The sequence below is a fragment of the Dermacentor variabilis genome, chromosome 1 (genome assembly GCF_050947875.1).
Source record: "Dermacentor variabilis isolate Ectoservices chromosome 1, ASM5094787v1, whole genome shotgun sequence".
Classification (NCBI taxonomy): Eukaryota; Metazoa; Arthropoda; class Arachnida; order Ixodida; family Ixodidae; genus Dermacentor; species Dermacentor variabilis.
The window spans coordinates 285370980-285383436 of NC_134568.1; the positions used below are offsets into that span (position 1 = coordinate 285370980).

General features: G+C 47.7%; 1 long non-coding RNA gene across 1 annotated transcript in view; it reads left to right on the forward strand.

Moving 5' to 3' along the window:
- Positions 1-1663: 1663 nt before the first annotated feature.
- The window catches only part of LOC142566421 (uncharacterized), a 91714-nt gene continuing 80920 nt past the window's right edge, over positions 1664-12457 (forward strand). Inside the window, exons 1-2 of the long non-coding RNA XR_012825061.1 lie at positions 1664-1790; positions 4882-4976. This is a non-coding gene — a long non-coding RNA (uncharacterized LOC142566421). The remainder of the gene's footprint in view (positions 1791-4881; positions 4977-12457) is intronic.

Sequence of the window (12457 nt, forward strand, 5' to 3'; positions counted from 1 at the left end):
TCTGGTAGGCTAGTGCGAAGCAAAGTGACGGAAGTGGACGCAAGCTCATCTACGATGAGGGAAGTTGGAGGAAGCGCAAGAGAGGTATGAAACGGAGTTGGCGAAAGCTAGCGAGAAGAAGAAACCAATGAAGTTTCGTTTTCCTTTTAATTGCGTAATCTTTTACGCTACAGCCTCCCCCGACCGGGTCCTTCACCGTACTTTCCTCACAATAAAGCAATTGTTGCCGTGATATTTTTTTTTCTTTTTTCCTGTTTTCAAGCCCCGTTCTTCGATACTTGTGACGATCCCGGAAAAGCTAGCATCACATCATCGCGATCAAAATTTTGATATGGCTATTATTTCGACTATTTCGATTTTGGCTATTAGCCCGACAGTGACGGGTACAGCTGATGACGAAGTCAAGGTCGTCGCCCGTTCAGCACCTGGCGTAGATATTAGTCATTTCCGGTCCTATTATTGGTCTGAATATTATTGTCGCTTCTAAAGCACTCAAATTTTCGACATTTCTTCGCCGGTCGTTTCTAGAGACATATCTGAGCCATGATATGTCTGAATGAAAACCATGAGGAAATTCTGAATCTCAGATACACAAGTGAACCTAACGTGGAATGTGCCACGAAGATCACGACCGCTATGTACAGAGTACGACGACCGAACGAAGTGATCGTAAAGAAAACACGGCATTATCGAATAATGTATTAAAGCTCGTATATTCTTCCGACAAAAGGTAAATGGAACGCGGGAAGGATGTGAAGCCCGGAGTTTAGATGAGACATTAAGATTGTACTGTCGTGCAGCGCTTATTACAGCCCTGGTCGGATATGACGCCCTGCAGACTGTTTTAATAGTTAATATGCCCGATGCAAAACGTCAGTTCACTCGCTCAGTAACACAGACGAAACGTGAGTGTAAATTCAGCTGAAATAATATTATCTCTGGTTATGACAAACGCGGCGAAAGACGAAAAAATAAACAAAGATGGGCGGTGATTATGAACCCTTATGAATTAACCAGGCGTTCAGTTCTACTTCAATCCCTTTCAAGTTAGGCCCATTCTGCGCATGTCAACCTTCGTACTTTTAATCAGCGCGAAAACAACGGAAGGCGCAGAGGTTATAAGGACGCAGGACGAGCGCTGTCTAACAACTGAAATTTATTGAACAAAACGCTCGAAAAAGAAAACACGCGAAAAAAAAAAGCTATACCTGCGTGCGCAGGAAACCAACTTGCTGCGCACACAGGTAGTTGGTATTATCGCGTTTTCTTTTTCGATCGTTTTATTCAAGAAACTTCAGTTGTTAGACAGCGCTCGTCCTGCGTCCTTATAACCTCTGCGCCTACCGTTGTTTTCGGGCTGAATTAATAATTATGCATCCTTTCCAACTCGCCCGTCCTTATACTTTATGTCAACCTTCTACGGTTATGCCGCCATACTGTAATGCGAGTTCTGCCACCACCTTCGTTTTTCATTCGGACAAAAAAAAAAAAAAAAACCCGGGAAACGCATAAATGCAAATAGCAGTCGTTTCCCCATTGCTCACGCCCAGCAGCCGCTCTGCGCTTGAGTCAGCTCCCCGCCGAAGCAGCAAAGGCGACGTTCGCGAAACGCGGCCATGAGGTAACGTTGAAACACATGTGCTGCGGTCGTTTGTGGCAACATGCCGCCGTTGCAAGCTGGAGCGCAGGAGCGTTCGTCGCTCAACCGTTTTAGCTCAGTCCCTCCTCGCTCCGTCCGCGCGCTGCATCGACGCCGAGCGCGTGGCCGCTGTTTGTTGGACTGACATCAGGTCAGTAAGCTTCATGGATGCGCTGTTTTCAATCGATTCGATTAAAGTATGGGTATCCTCGTGCGGAGACGGCCAGTTCACGCACGTTTTGGTATGCGGCGGTGCAAACCGGCGTCGTCGCCACTTAATATTCTTGACCTCAGACTGAGAGGCATCGCACGCATAGAAATGCCTTGCGGCTGCGATGGGACTGCCAGGGGGCGATCAGCGCCGGCGGCAGCTTAACGGCAGCTAGGCGTCGTTGGGCGGGAGCTCGCTGAAAGCCACTATGGGTGAAAGCGGATGCGCCGCCGCTGGGCCATTAGCCAGCCAGCGTGACTTCCGACGGCTTCTTCTTATAGTGCCTTGCGGAAAACCGGGCGCACTCGCTTGTGGGGTTCGCTTTGCTGCCACCGGTGCCATCCGCAGCGTCCCGCTTGCAGAGCGCTGTGAAACCGGGCGGTATTATATGCATATACACATACTCGGCAGAGGAAACAATAGGGGATTATGGCTAGCCGGGAATGCGGCGCATGTGCAGCGAACAACGCTGGATTCGGCTCACTTACGCGAGCGCGCTAGGTTGCGGTGGTAGTTCTGTGCTCAAGCGCTGAAGTTCCGAGCCAGGGCGTCGTACAATTACCGGATTCCCGGAGTCCTTCCTAACCATGGACACTCTGATGTTGTTTTATTCGGACCATTCAATTTAATACCAACAGTTCAGGAGATGCTCTCTCCGGAAATACTATTAAGAAATGGGGAATGATAACGTAAAATCCTCTCTCAACCTCAACCATGGGAAGAGAGTTGCAAACAGCGAATTTATGACGGCGATATAGAAAGTTGGGACACGAAGACAAGCCTACAAAAAATAAACAATCCGCATGCTTGTCGACTCGCATGTGGAGCCAGGGAGTTTTTCGATCTTCGAGCGCAGGTGGGTCGAGAGACGCTGAGCAAAGTTTGTCAGCCTTGAGAAGTCTATAGAGTTTTTCGATCCTGATCTCAACGGGGCCCACTGTTGCTGTGTGACAGGAGTATTAGTCGGCATGAACGGAGACGGATGCACAGCTGCATATCGGCATCTGATCCATTGGTGGTGCCCTGTCAGGTCGGCTGCACCGGTTTCAGAGAGCACAGCACGTACTCGCTCATACCCTCTGAAAACTGAGGACATGCCCTACTCGTCATACTTACGTATTTTAAATCAAGGCTTCAGCCCATATACTGTGAACTGCCGTCCGACACGATTTTCTGTTATCAATGCAAAAGTAAACGAGATGCGCACGCTGACATCAGCATTCAACGGATACCTGCTGACCTGGAAAATACTGATAACGAAAGAATAGATGCACCCGCATGCGAAGCACTGTGGAAGTTCCCGGGAAACCCGTCAGCAAAAGGGTTATCAACTCCTCAAAACGATAACTCGCTGCGCCCTTACAATCGCTCTAGGCACCGCCGCACGATTCTACCTGTATACTTATAGGCAGAACTTATGTCTCTCAGTGCTCGGAGGGTGGCGGGGAGTCCCTCATGCATGCATGAGCGTGTGTGTGTGTGTGTGTGTGTGTGTGTGTGTGTGTGTGTGTGTGTGTGTGTGTGTGTGTGTGTGTGTGTGTGTGTGTGCGTGCGTGCGTGCGTGCGTGCGTGCGTGCGTGCGTGCGTGCGTGCGTGCGTGCGTGCGTGTTCGTGTGTGCAGTTCATCGTTCCTGCTTCCCCCTTCGAACCTGTCATTAGAATAACTGGACAAGCAAGACAGTATTAATTTCGAAATAATGTGCGATAAAAACGAGGACACTAGACAAATGTCATCGCTGAAACGAATGTCTACGAATAAATAAACAGATGTACTGGCCATCCCCTCGTTCAATGCCCCAGTCGAGGGGTCCTTGATGTATTAAATAAATAAATAAATAAACAAATAAACAGTCACTCCCAAGGCTTCGTATCTAACACACGTCACACTTCCCAATCATACCCCGTCATATAACTGCCCTCAGCAGCCGATACACCGGTACGGTCTTGCACACAACGGAGTGAGGTATTGCTATTTGGTATATGATACGGCTGCGTTTATTCTCTGAACAGCAGGAAGTTTGCCTTTGCAAAATACACAAGCAGTCACATGGAGTGTGCATGCGCCAAGTTATCGGCATATCAACGGTTGCGGTGTTAGCCGCAATAGGCGACACACCAAGCGGCACTGTAGAGTGGCAGCGAGAAACCTTTCGTCGGCGTTTCTTTGGGCATGGCAAAAGGATGACATGACGTTTACGTTGGATAGCAGTTCATAGCGGCGATATTTGCGGCCTCCCCATAAATAGCTTTACCATGTTATGACATGCCACAATACGACTGTCAGCGAGGGTGCGTGCGTATCGATATAGGTGCTGTATATAAAAGGGTAATTAAGGTTTTCCCCCTGGTATAATGAGCAAGATTACTCTGTCAGTTTTGTGTGTGGTGGGAAGTTTGGCCACTGAAAAGGCCGCAAGCACACAAATTGCTGTTCTCAAGAACATCCCTCCGAATTTTCCAGAACATCCGTCAATGCAGATTAAAGAGAAACAAATGATTGCGGATCATCAAAGAATGATCTCGACAAGAAAAAAAAAACAATCTAGAAAATTTGCTTACACACACACACACACGCACACACACGCACACACACACGCACGCGCGCGCGCGCACACACACACACACGCACGCGCGCACACACACACACACACACACACACACACACACACACACACACGCACACACACACACACGCACGCACGCACGCACACACACGCACGCACGCACACACACACACACACGCACGCACGCACACACACACACACACACACACACACACACACACACACACACACACACACACACACACACACACACTACGTCTTTCCCGGCACGTAGCGATCGTGCGGAGAAAGTTTTCCGACCCGAACGACTCCGCGCGACTTGTGAAATTCAACCACTCCTAATAACATTTCACATAAAACTTGCTATGGTCACCGACAAGTCAACAATGCAGGAAATGTTCGTCACAAAAAGCTTGGCGCGCCTGCACTTCTCCGTCTATACGTTTTAAAATGTAGTTTGCTTGCAGATGCCATCGGCCCGAAGAGGAGGTGACCCACCTGTTCAGCAACAGTGAGCACCGAGTACGCATGACTCAGGAGCTTGTGCGGACACTCAACCACGGTGATACATGACTCGCATGAACGATGACGTAGCCAGTTGGGGGACAAAGGCTGTACACAACACAGACGGGAAAAGCGATTAAGAGAGTATCTATACTCATTAACACCGCAAAAATTTGTTTGAGTTATTTATTTACTTTCGTACCTTCAAGGCCGAAATGAAGCTATACAGAAGAGAGCAGGCACAATATAAGTTCACATTTGTTAACACATACACGGAAGACAGCTATATATGCCGGAGGAATTATAAAGAACATCTAGCACACAGAAAAAAATAAAAATCGCAACAAAGTCATCGGTAAGGTGGAAAAACGTCTAGCACGCAGAAGAAAGCAATACAACCACAACCAAATGCTATGAAAATATATATCATACAAAGTAATTTTAAAATGTACCTTTTAACAGCGATAAATCTGAAATCGTAACAATCAATCTAAATAATCAAAATTTTCAATTAATTGGTCGAAGCGGTTTATATGGTTTTCACTGAGCCCAATATTTATGCAAGCTGTGAATTTGCATTTCTCTATGTATTCCTTTTTGGGTTTTGTTCAGCGCTTTTCCCTACGACTTAGCTGCGAATGAAGTTTTTTTTTTTTTTTCGACCAGAAACTAACCTCTTGCTATCGACGTAGTTATTGTGCACGCACTTCATAGTACCTGAAAAAAAGTTGATTTGATCCGGATTGATTTGATTTGACTTGATTTGAAAACTCATATTGAGCGTCGAGTTGTCAATTAGTTTAACCTCGCGCTGCTGACTTCCATACCCTCCTGGTTAAATCAGTTGGCAGAGCGACCACCGCTCCACTTAAACTTTTCGATCAATGGAAGAACAGCAAGAGCTGAAATGAACCTTCAGGACATGCAATGGAACAGTTCATCGTAAAATTAACGTCGACGCATTTGTTGCTAGCATTTCCAGTATCATCGCGATGCATCAATAATTCAATCACTGATCATGCCTGTGGTCAGCGATGGTCCCGGGTTCGTTGCGCCGGTCAGGAAAAAAACTTATCGGCTGCGATGTCTTGTCCTCGAGTAATCCGTGTGGATTTTCACTCTCGCTTCGTATGCCACATTAAGGTTGATGACAAATTTTCTTTTCACTAATTCGAACGTAAGCCACGGGATTTCACAGACATCTCCCAGCGCGAAACGTGTTTTGCGATTTCAAAAGCGAATAGGTCCGGGCATGTTGGTTATTCACCGTGATAAAATTAACATAGCGCAGTAAGGACGAGGGACAAATCGAGACAGGATAGCGCTTGTCCTGTCTAGACTTGTCCCTCGTCCTTACTGCGCTATCTTACTTGTATCACGTGTTTTGCGAGCATGCGGGCGGTCTCGCTACGGTGCAGCGAGACTGCGGTGCTGAGTGCGTGTGGACTTCACAAGCACAATCCTAGCCGGAATTTTTCCGGCATCGGCAGACGCAAGCATGACGGTCAGCGACGGTGAACTACCATTGCAAATCCTTGCACACGGACCACACGATGTTGCACTGCGGTGCTTCGACGGCCATTGTAGCTTTCTTTTTTCATTCTGTCATAGCAGCGATGAGGCAATGACGTCAGAAGACGTGTGAAAATTAGAAATTGTTTCGAAAGATATGGTTTTGCTCCACGAACCTTTCTAACCTCCTTTCTCTGTGTTGCCTTCGGGTATATATTTCTCAAGTATATCTTGCGACCGTCGACAAGAAAATCGAACTGCAAGAACGTAGGCCATGTACAAAGAAACATGGACTCCGCATGCCGCATTGAGTGCTTCAACGCTGATTTCGACGCAAAGGACGAGCTTTGGAAATGCAACATAATTAAATGCATTGTCGACAGAGGTGCTTATCAGAGGTGCGCTGTTTTCGAAGAAGTTGTGTCGAATGGTCGCTTCTTGTGGAACTCAGAGTTATTAAAAATATTAAAATAAAAAAAATGTTCGCGTAAAGTTCGCGGAGGCGATGAGACAAAGCGAACGTTCGGGCAGTAAGCAGGCTCTCCGAGCGGAGATCGTGAAACCGTTGAAATTGCAGAACAGGCTGTGGTCGTTGTTACGGGCTTCACGTAGCGCGCGCTGAAGCGTGGATCTTGCTTGCGCTTCCTCTTTGCCTTCTATATATACATATTTCTTGCATTTTGTTTATTTTCTGAGTGCAGGGCTGCCAACTGTACAGTGGCTCTGGTTAAGTTCATGCTTTCTTCTTTACCTCCGCAGAGTCCATAGTAGGAGCCCTGGCTTTTTAATTAGCACACTCTAATACTTCGGTTTGGACACCGAGCTCCGTTACTTCTGCTTGTCCATCGCAGAGCTTCCACTGGTCCGTTCTGGCAGTGCATGGTCTAAGAGGTCCTTGCGTTCTTTGGTTATTGCACGAGAAAGGGAGGATCGCACCGACACGCGCTCTCCATCCTTGCTTCTACATGAAGGACAAAGTTAAATGTTCGTTAAATTGCAGAGCCTTGCGGCTCAATGCCAGTCTGACCATGAGATCCGCCATAGTGGGATACCACGGGAATAATTTTGAGGCACCTCCGGTTTCATAACGCTCACCCGAAGTTAAACGACCGTGTATGCCCATCATCCAAATGCATCCGTCACAGCCTGGAAACGAAGCTGCGACCTCTTGCTCGGCAGCGCAATGCCGTAACCACTGCGCCACCGCGGAGGATGAAGCGAAAGTTCGGCCGTTCTTACAGTGTCGATTGCAACAAAAATCCATCGATATTACCCAAACTTCATCGCGACGCGGGGAGTTTCGACAACACACCGGCTGACTTAACGCCACAAATGCATGCGCACAAACTTGACAATGCATGACGGCTAAAAAAAATGATCGATGCTTCGCGAAACTTTTCGCATTCTATAATATCTCTGGTGAACACTCACTGTCCGATTTTGCGCGAATATACCTCGGAACGCGCGAATGAAAGACGCTCGCGCTCAGGAAAACTATGAGTCGTAGGACTGCGGTGAAACCGAACGACACTCTTGTAGCGCGGAAGGGCATTACACTATACCCGGGAGCGCTATACCGTAAGAGTGCACCTACTGGACTGTCCATTTCGGCTGCTGCTGGAGTGCTGATTGGCTGGGATGGGGTACAAGCGAAAAGGAGACAGGCGGCCCCAGCCAGTCGCCTTGTCGCCCGTACAGCTCCAGCCAATCAGAGGCGGCCGCCAAAATGGACAGTCCACTAGGCGGACACTTACAGGATACCCCCAGGAATCTCAACATCAGTAGAGGCCCCTTGTGGCATGTGCGGCGCAGTGGCTCCTCGCCGGCCGACCTGTCTCCTGCTGAAAGCCGAAGGGGATCGATAGCTGCCAAAGGCTTTGAAGACAGAGGGAAGGAAAGGCCAAGAGTGCCAAGGAAGTATCCGCAGGCCGCATAGAGAAGCTGCGCGGGCCGTGTGTTTGAGATGCCTGTACTACGCGGAAGTTGCGGCGGCGAACTCGAATGCTCAGCGGCCGAGAGCGTCCGCTAGGATCGTGCGGAAGGGCCTCCAGTGCAAAGTTGCTGCGTCGACGGAAAAAAAAAGCGGCTCGGCCACCTGTGCAACGCCGACCCAGCGCCTGCGCGCCCGCGACAGGTGTCAGTCGCGATGCTGTGCGTGGCCCCCTCGACTTCACGTTGTCCGCGGCCCTGCTGAATAACGACAGCAGCGCGAGCGCCGTGTGCAAAGACGAAAACGCGGGCGCAGGAACCCCCGACAGACATATATAGTCGATTTCTTCTCTTGGTTTTGTTCACACCGAAAACGGTTCCTTTCAGGGCCCTGTGCAAGAATGATTGAACGACTGCCTGGCTCAGGAAAAAAAGAAAGATGTTGCTGCAGAAATAATCAAAGATGATTGTCAAATTGAGATAATAGCTTATGCAGACCACAGAAATGAAATGGGCACACTAGAAATACTTGCGAAATATTGAGTTAGCGAGGGATTTATTTGGATGAAATTGTAAAAATTGGCATTTATATATTGTGTCGTCGGCATCTCCACAACCAATAAATTATTCACTGATCAAATGATGATAACACGATGTGGTAGGAAAAAACGTTCCGGCAATAAAGCACATCTCGCAAACATGCTTAAACAGTCAATGTAGAAAAAGAAACAGCAACAAAACGGCACATTTCATTCTGCACTTTCTAAACGCAAGTCAATCAAACAAGTCGATCGAATAATACAAAATAAATAACCACACAAAGGCATACTAAGTGTTAATACAGATATATAATGACACTTTCTGTGAAGAAGGTTATTAAAGTTTTCAGAGCTGATCGATGTCACGTTGTCCCATGGCCTAAGTAACGCTTATATGCTGAAAGGAAGATCATCGAGGATCATCACTAATGCAACAAATACATGACAGCGATCAAAGGTAGTAGGGCGCTCAAGCAGGATAACATGGTAGTTTAGGAAAGATCAGCTGGTATAGCAGGTTTGCTCATTAAGGTAGTTTAGTAAAGCCGATTGGAAAGAAGATAATTCCTTAATGTTGACAATGAATTGCGGAAGGACGTTAATCTTGTCCTCAACGAACATCTTCGCTGTTCGAACTTAGGACAGCTTAACAGAAGGGGTTCTACGTTCTCCCATGAATTGCCGCACGTGCAACGATTAAAGCATATAGCTGAACGACGTATACGATACAAAAAGCTACCTGTAACGGTACGCTATACTTGCAACCAGATACGATGAAGTATACTATACTGACGTCGATAACGGCGCTTGATGATGACGGCACTAATTATTGTCGACATGTTTAGACAGACGGCACGACAGGGTGACGAAGACGACGACGGCGCGAAGACGCGTGCATGGCGTGACGACAACGGAGATGATGACGGCATCATGACCAAGACGGCATGACGACAGCGTGACGACGATGGCATGATAACATATGTGCAATTGGCGCATTATTTACCGCTGGTTTACTCCGCGGAGGCCAGATACTCTTCCGACGGTTCGCTTTAAAATCGTGATCGTCCCACGCACTCTGGGAGTCGCTCTGAGCGATGCTGCGGGGAGCCGGCAAGACGAAACGGCGTGTCTTGACAAGAGACGCGTATAGCGGACTTCGGCGACGGATGGGCGACGGTCAGCCCAGGCGGCAGAGAAAAACTACGCATCAACCACCAGCAGCAAAGTTCACCAAAACAGAAAGCAGATTTTCTCGCGGAAGTAACACATATGCGCGCTGCAAGACACTTCGCACATCTAATTGCAGGAGACTTTAACGCGGCGCATACGTCTTGGGAGAACTCAACAAACACCCACAAAGGCACCTACGTCCACTGGATCATACCGCTGGAAAACTTCACGTTGCTAAACGATGTCGACTCACCCACGCGACACGCGACACGCGACACGTCCTCCAGTGACCATACCCTAATAGATGTAGTACTGCGCACAGGATGTTATAAACGAAGAATATGCAAGCGCCGCTTAACAAACTGGACTAGCTTTAGGAAAGAACCAATAGAAGACATAAAGGAGCATACACTACAGTCATGGAGCGTGTCTCTGAAGAAGTGTGTGAAAGCACATGCCACAGAAATTAGCGAAACAGAACACCCCCCCCCCCCCCAACATAAATAGGCGTCTTCTTCACATGTGGGAAGCGAGGCAGAGTCCGATCATACGATGGAAAAGAACGAAACCAATAGGTGACTCCGAAGGCGCATAATGCTACTAAACGAAGAGACTGGTGCATATTCTGACCATCTCACCTTCGAAAGCTGGCATACTACACAATCTCAGCAATACACTGCAGCTGGGGTGGGCCTAGCACTTTATAAGGGCTCTTTCAGACCTAACGCAGGCCAAAACCAAAACAACAAGCTCACTCCGCAAGCTGCTAGATGGCTACCAAACACCGGAGGATATGTTCCAAAAACTACATGACAAGCACATAGCCACAGCATCTAACCATCAGTGTGCCAATTACACAGACCCAGAGCCTACGAACTCGAACCTTAGTGGGGAAATTACACGTGCGGAGCTCGAGCAACGATAGCCGAGGCGAAATCCAATATAAGTCCCAGTCCCGATCAAATAGCAACGTCGCAGCTTCGAAATCTCACCAAAGACGACTATGAATTCCTCCTTCAACAAATGAACAAAGCATGGGATACATGACAGCTGCCACATGACTGGAAGACGGCTAGGATAGTGTTCATATACCGAAACCGGGAAAGCCCCTAGAAGTTGAAAATCTACGACCAACATCTCTTACCTCCCGTGAGGGGAAACTATTACAGCGTATGACACTCAATAGGCTCCGTACACATCTAGATAGAACAGCATACTTAAGCTACTTCATTATAGAATGCAGGCAGCTCATATCTACACAGGATGTGTTGCTCCAACAATACAGGAAGATATCAATCCCAGAGAACCCAGCATGGCCCAACTAAGAGCTATCCTTGCAATAGATCTTAGAAATGCCTTCGATTATGTTACACACGACGATTTGCTACAGGAACTTGCAGCTACTGAATGTAGCATAAAACTATATAATTACACCCGTAGCTTTCTCAAGGAACGCACCTTCACGATTACCGTAGGTAGCATGACGTCACAGGCTTACCTGCGCCCTCTGAAAGGCATACCGCAAGGATCAGTTATCTCCCCCTCGTTGTTCAACCTATAGTCATGCGCAGAATACACAGGGCACTACAACAAGTTCTAACAGTTCTAACATCAAATACACAATTTATACCGATGATATTACAATCTGGATAAAAAGAAGATCCCCAGGTTTCATACAATACACACTTCAGGCTTTCAACAAAGCCCAGGCTGCGGCAGCACAAATTGGATTCCGATGTGCTCCGGAAAAATCATTACTTCTTCTAGTACATAAACCCAGGTGGAAATCCCCATGCATCACGATTATGCGTGAGAACACACCCATAACCGAGCAAATATGTTTGATGATAATAGGGCTCCATGTACAGAAAAGCGGTGGCCCCGCCGCTACAATATACTTGCTATAGACAAGGAGAGCAAGTTCTTCAAATGATGCGAAGTATATCGAATAGAAACCATGGACTAAAAGAAGCAGGCATGCTACGCCATCGCGACGCGTTACTTATATCCAGACCCCGATACCATTTGCCTTATACCAATATCTGTAAACAAGATACGGCACGCATCGATGCGCTAATTCGCAAGGCTATCAAGCTAGCAAAGGGACTCCCCGTCAGCGCGAGCACGCAACTGCTTGCGACATGGGATGCCACAATACCACCACCGAAATAATTATCACGCACAAACGGAGGCAAGAACTCCGGCTCCAACAGTCTGCGCAGAGTAGACACATACTTCATGGTGTAGGCTTTGAACCATCACCCACACCCGTACCAGCCACATTATCACTTCCACCGCAAAATACGTCACTCCTCAAAAGCGCACCACTCCCAAATGCACCCTGAGATAAATAAGGGTATAGGCGGACACAAATAGTATTGCATACTTC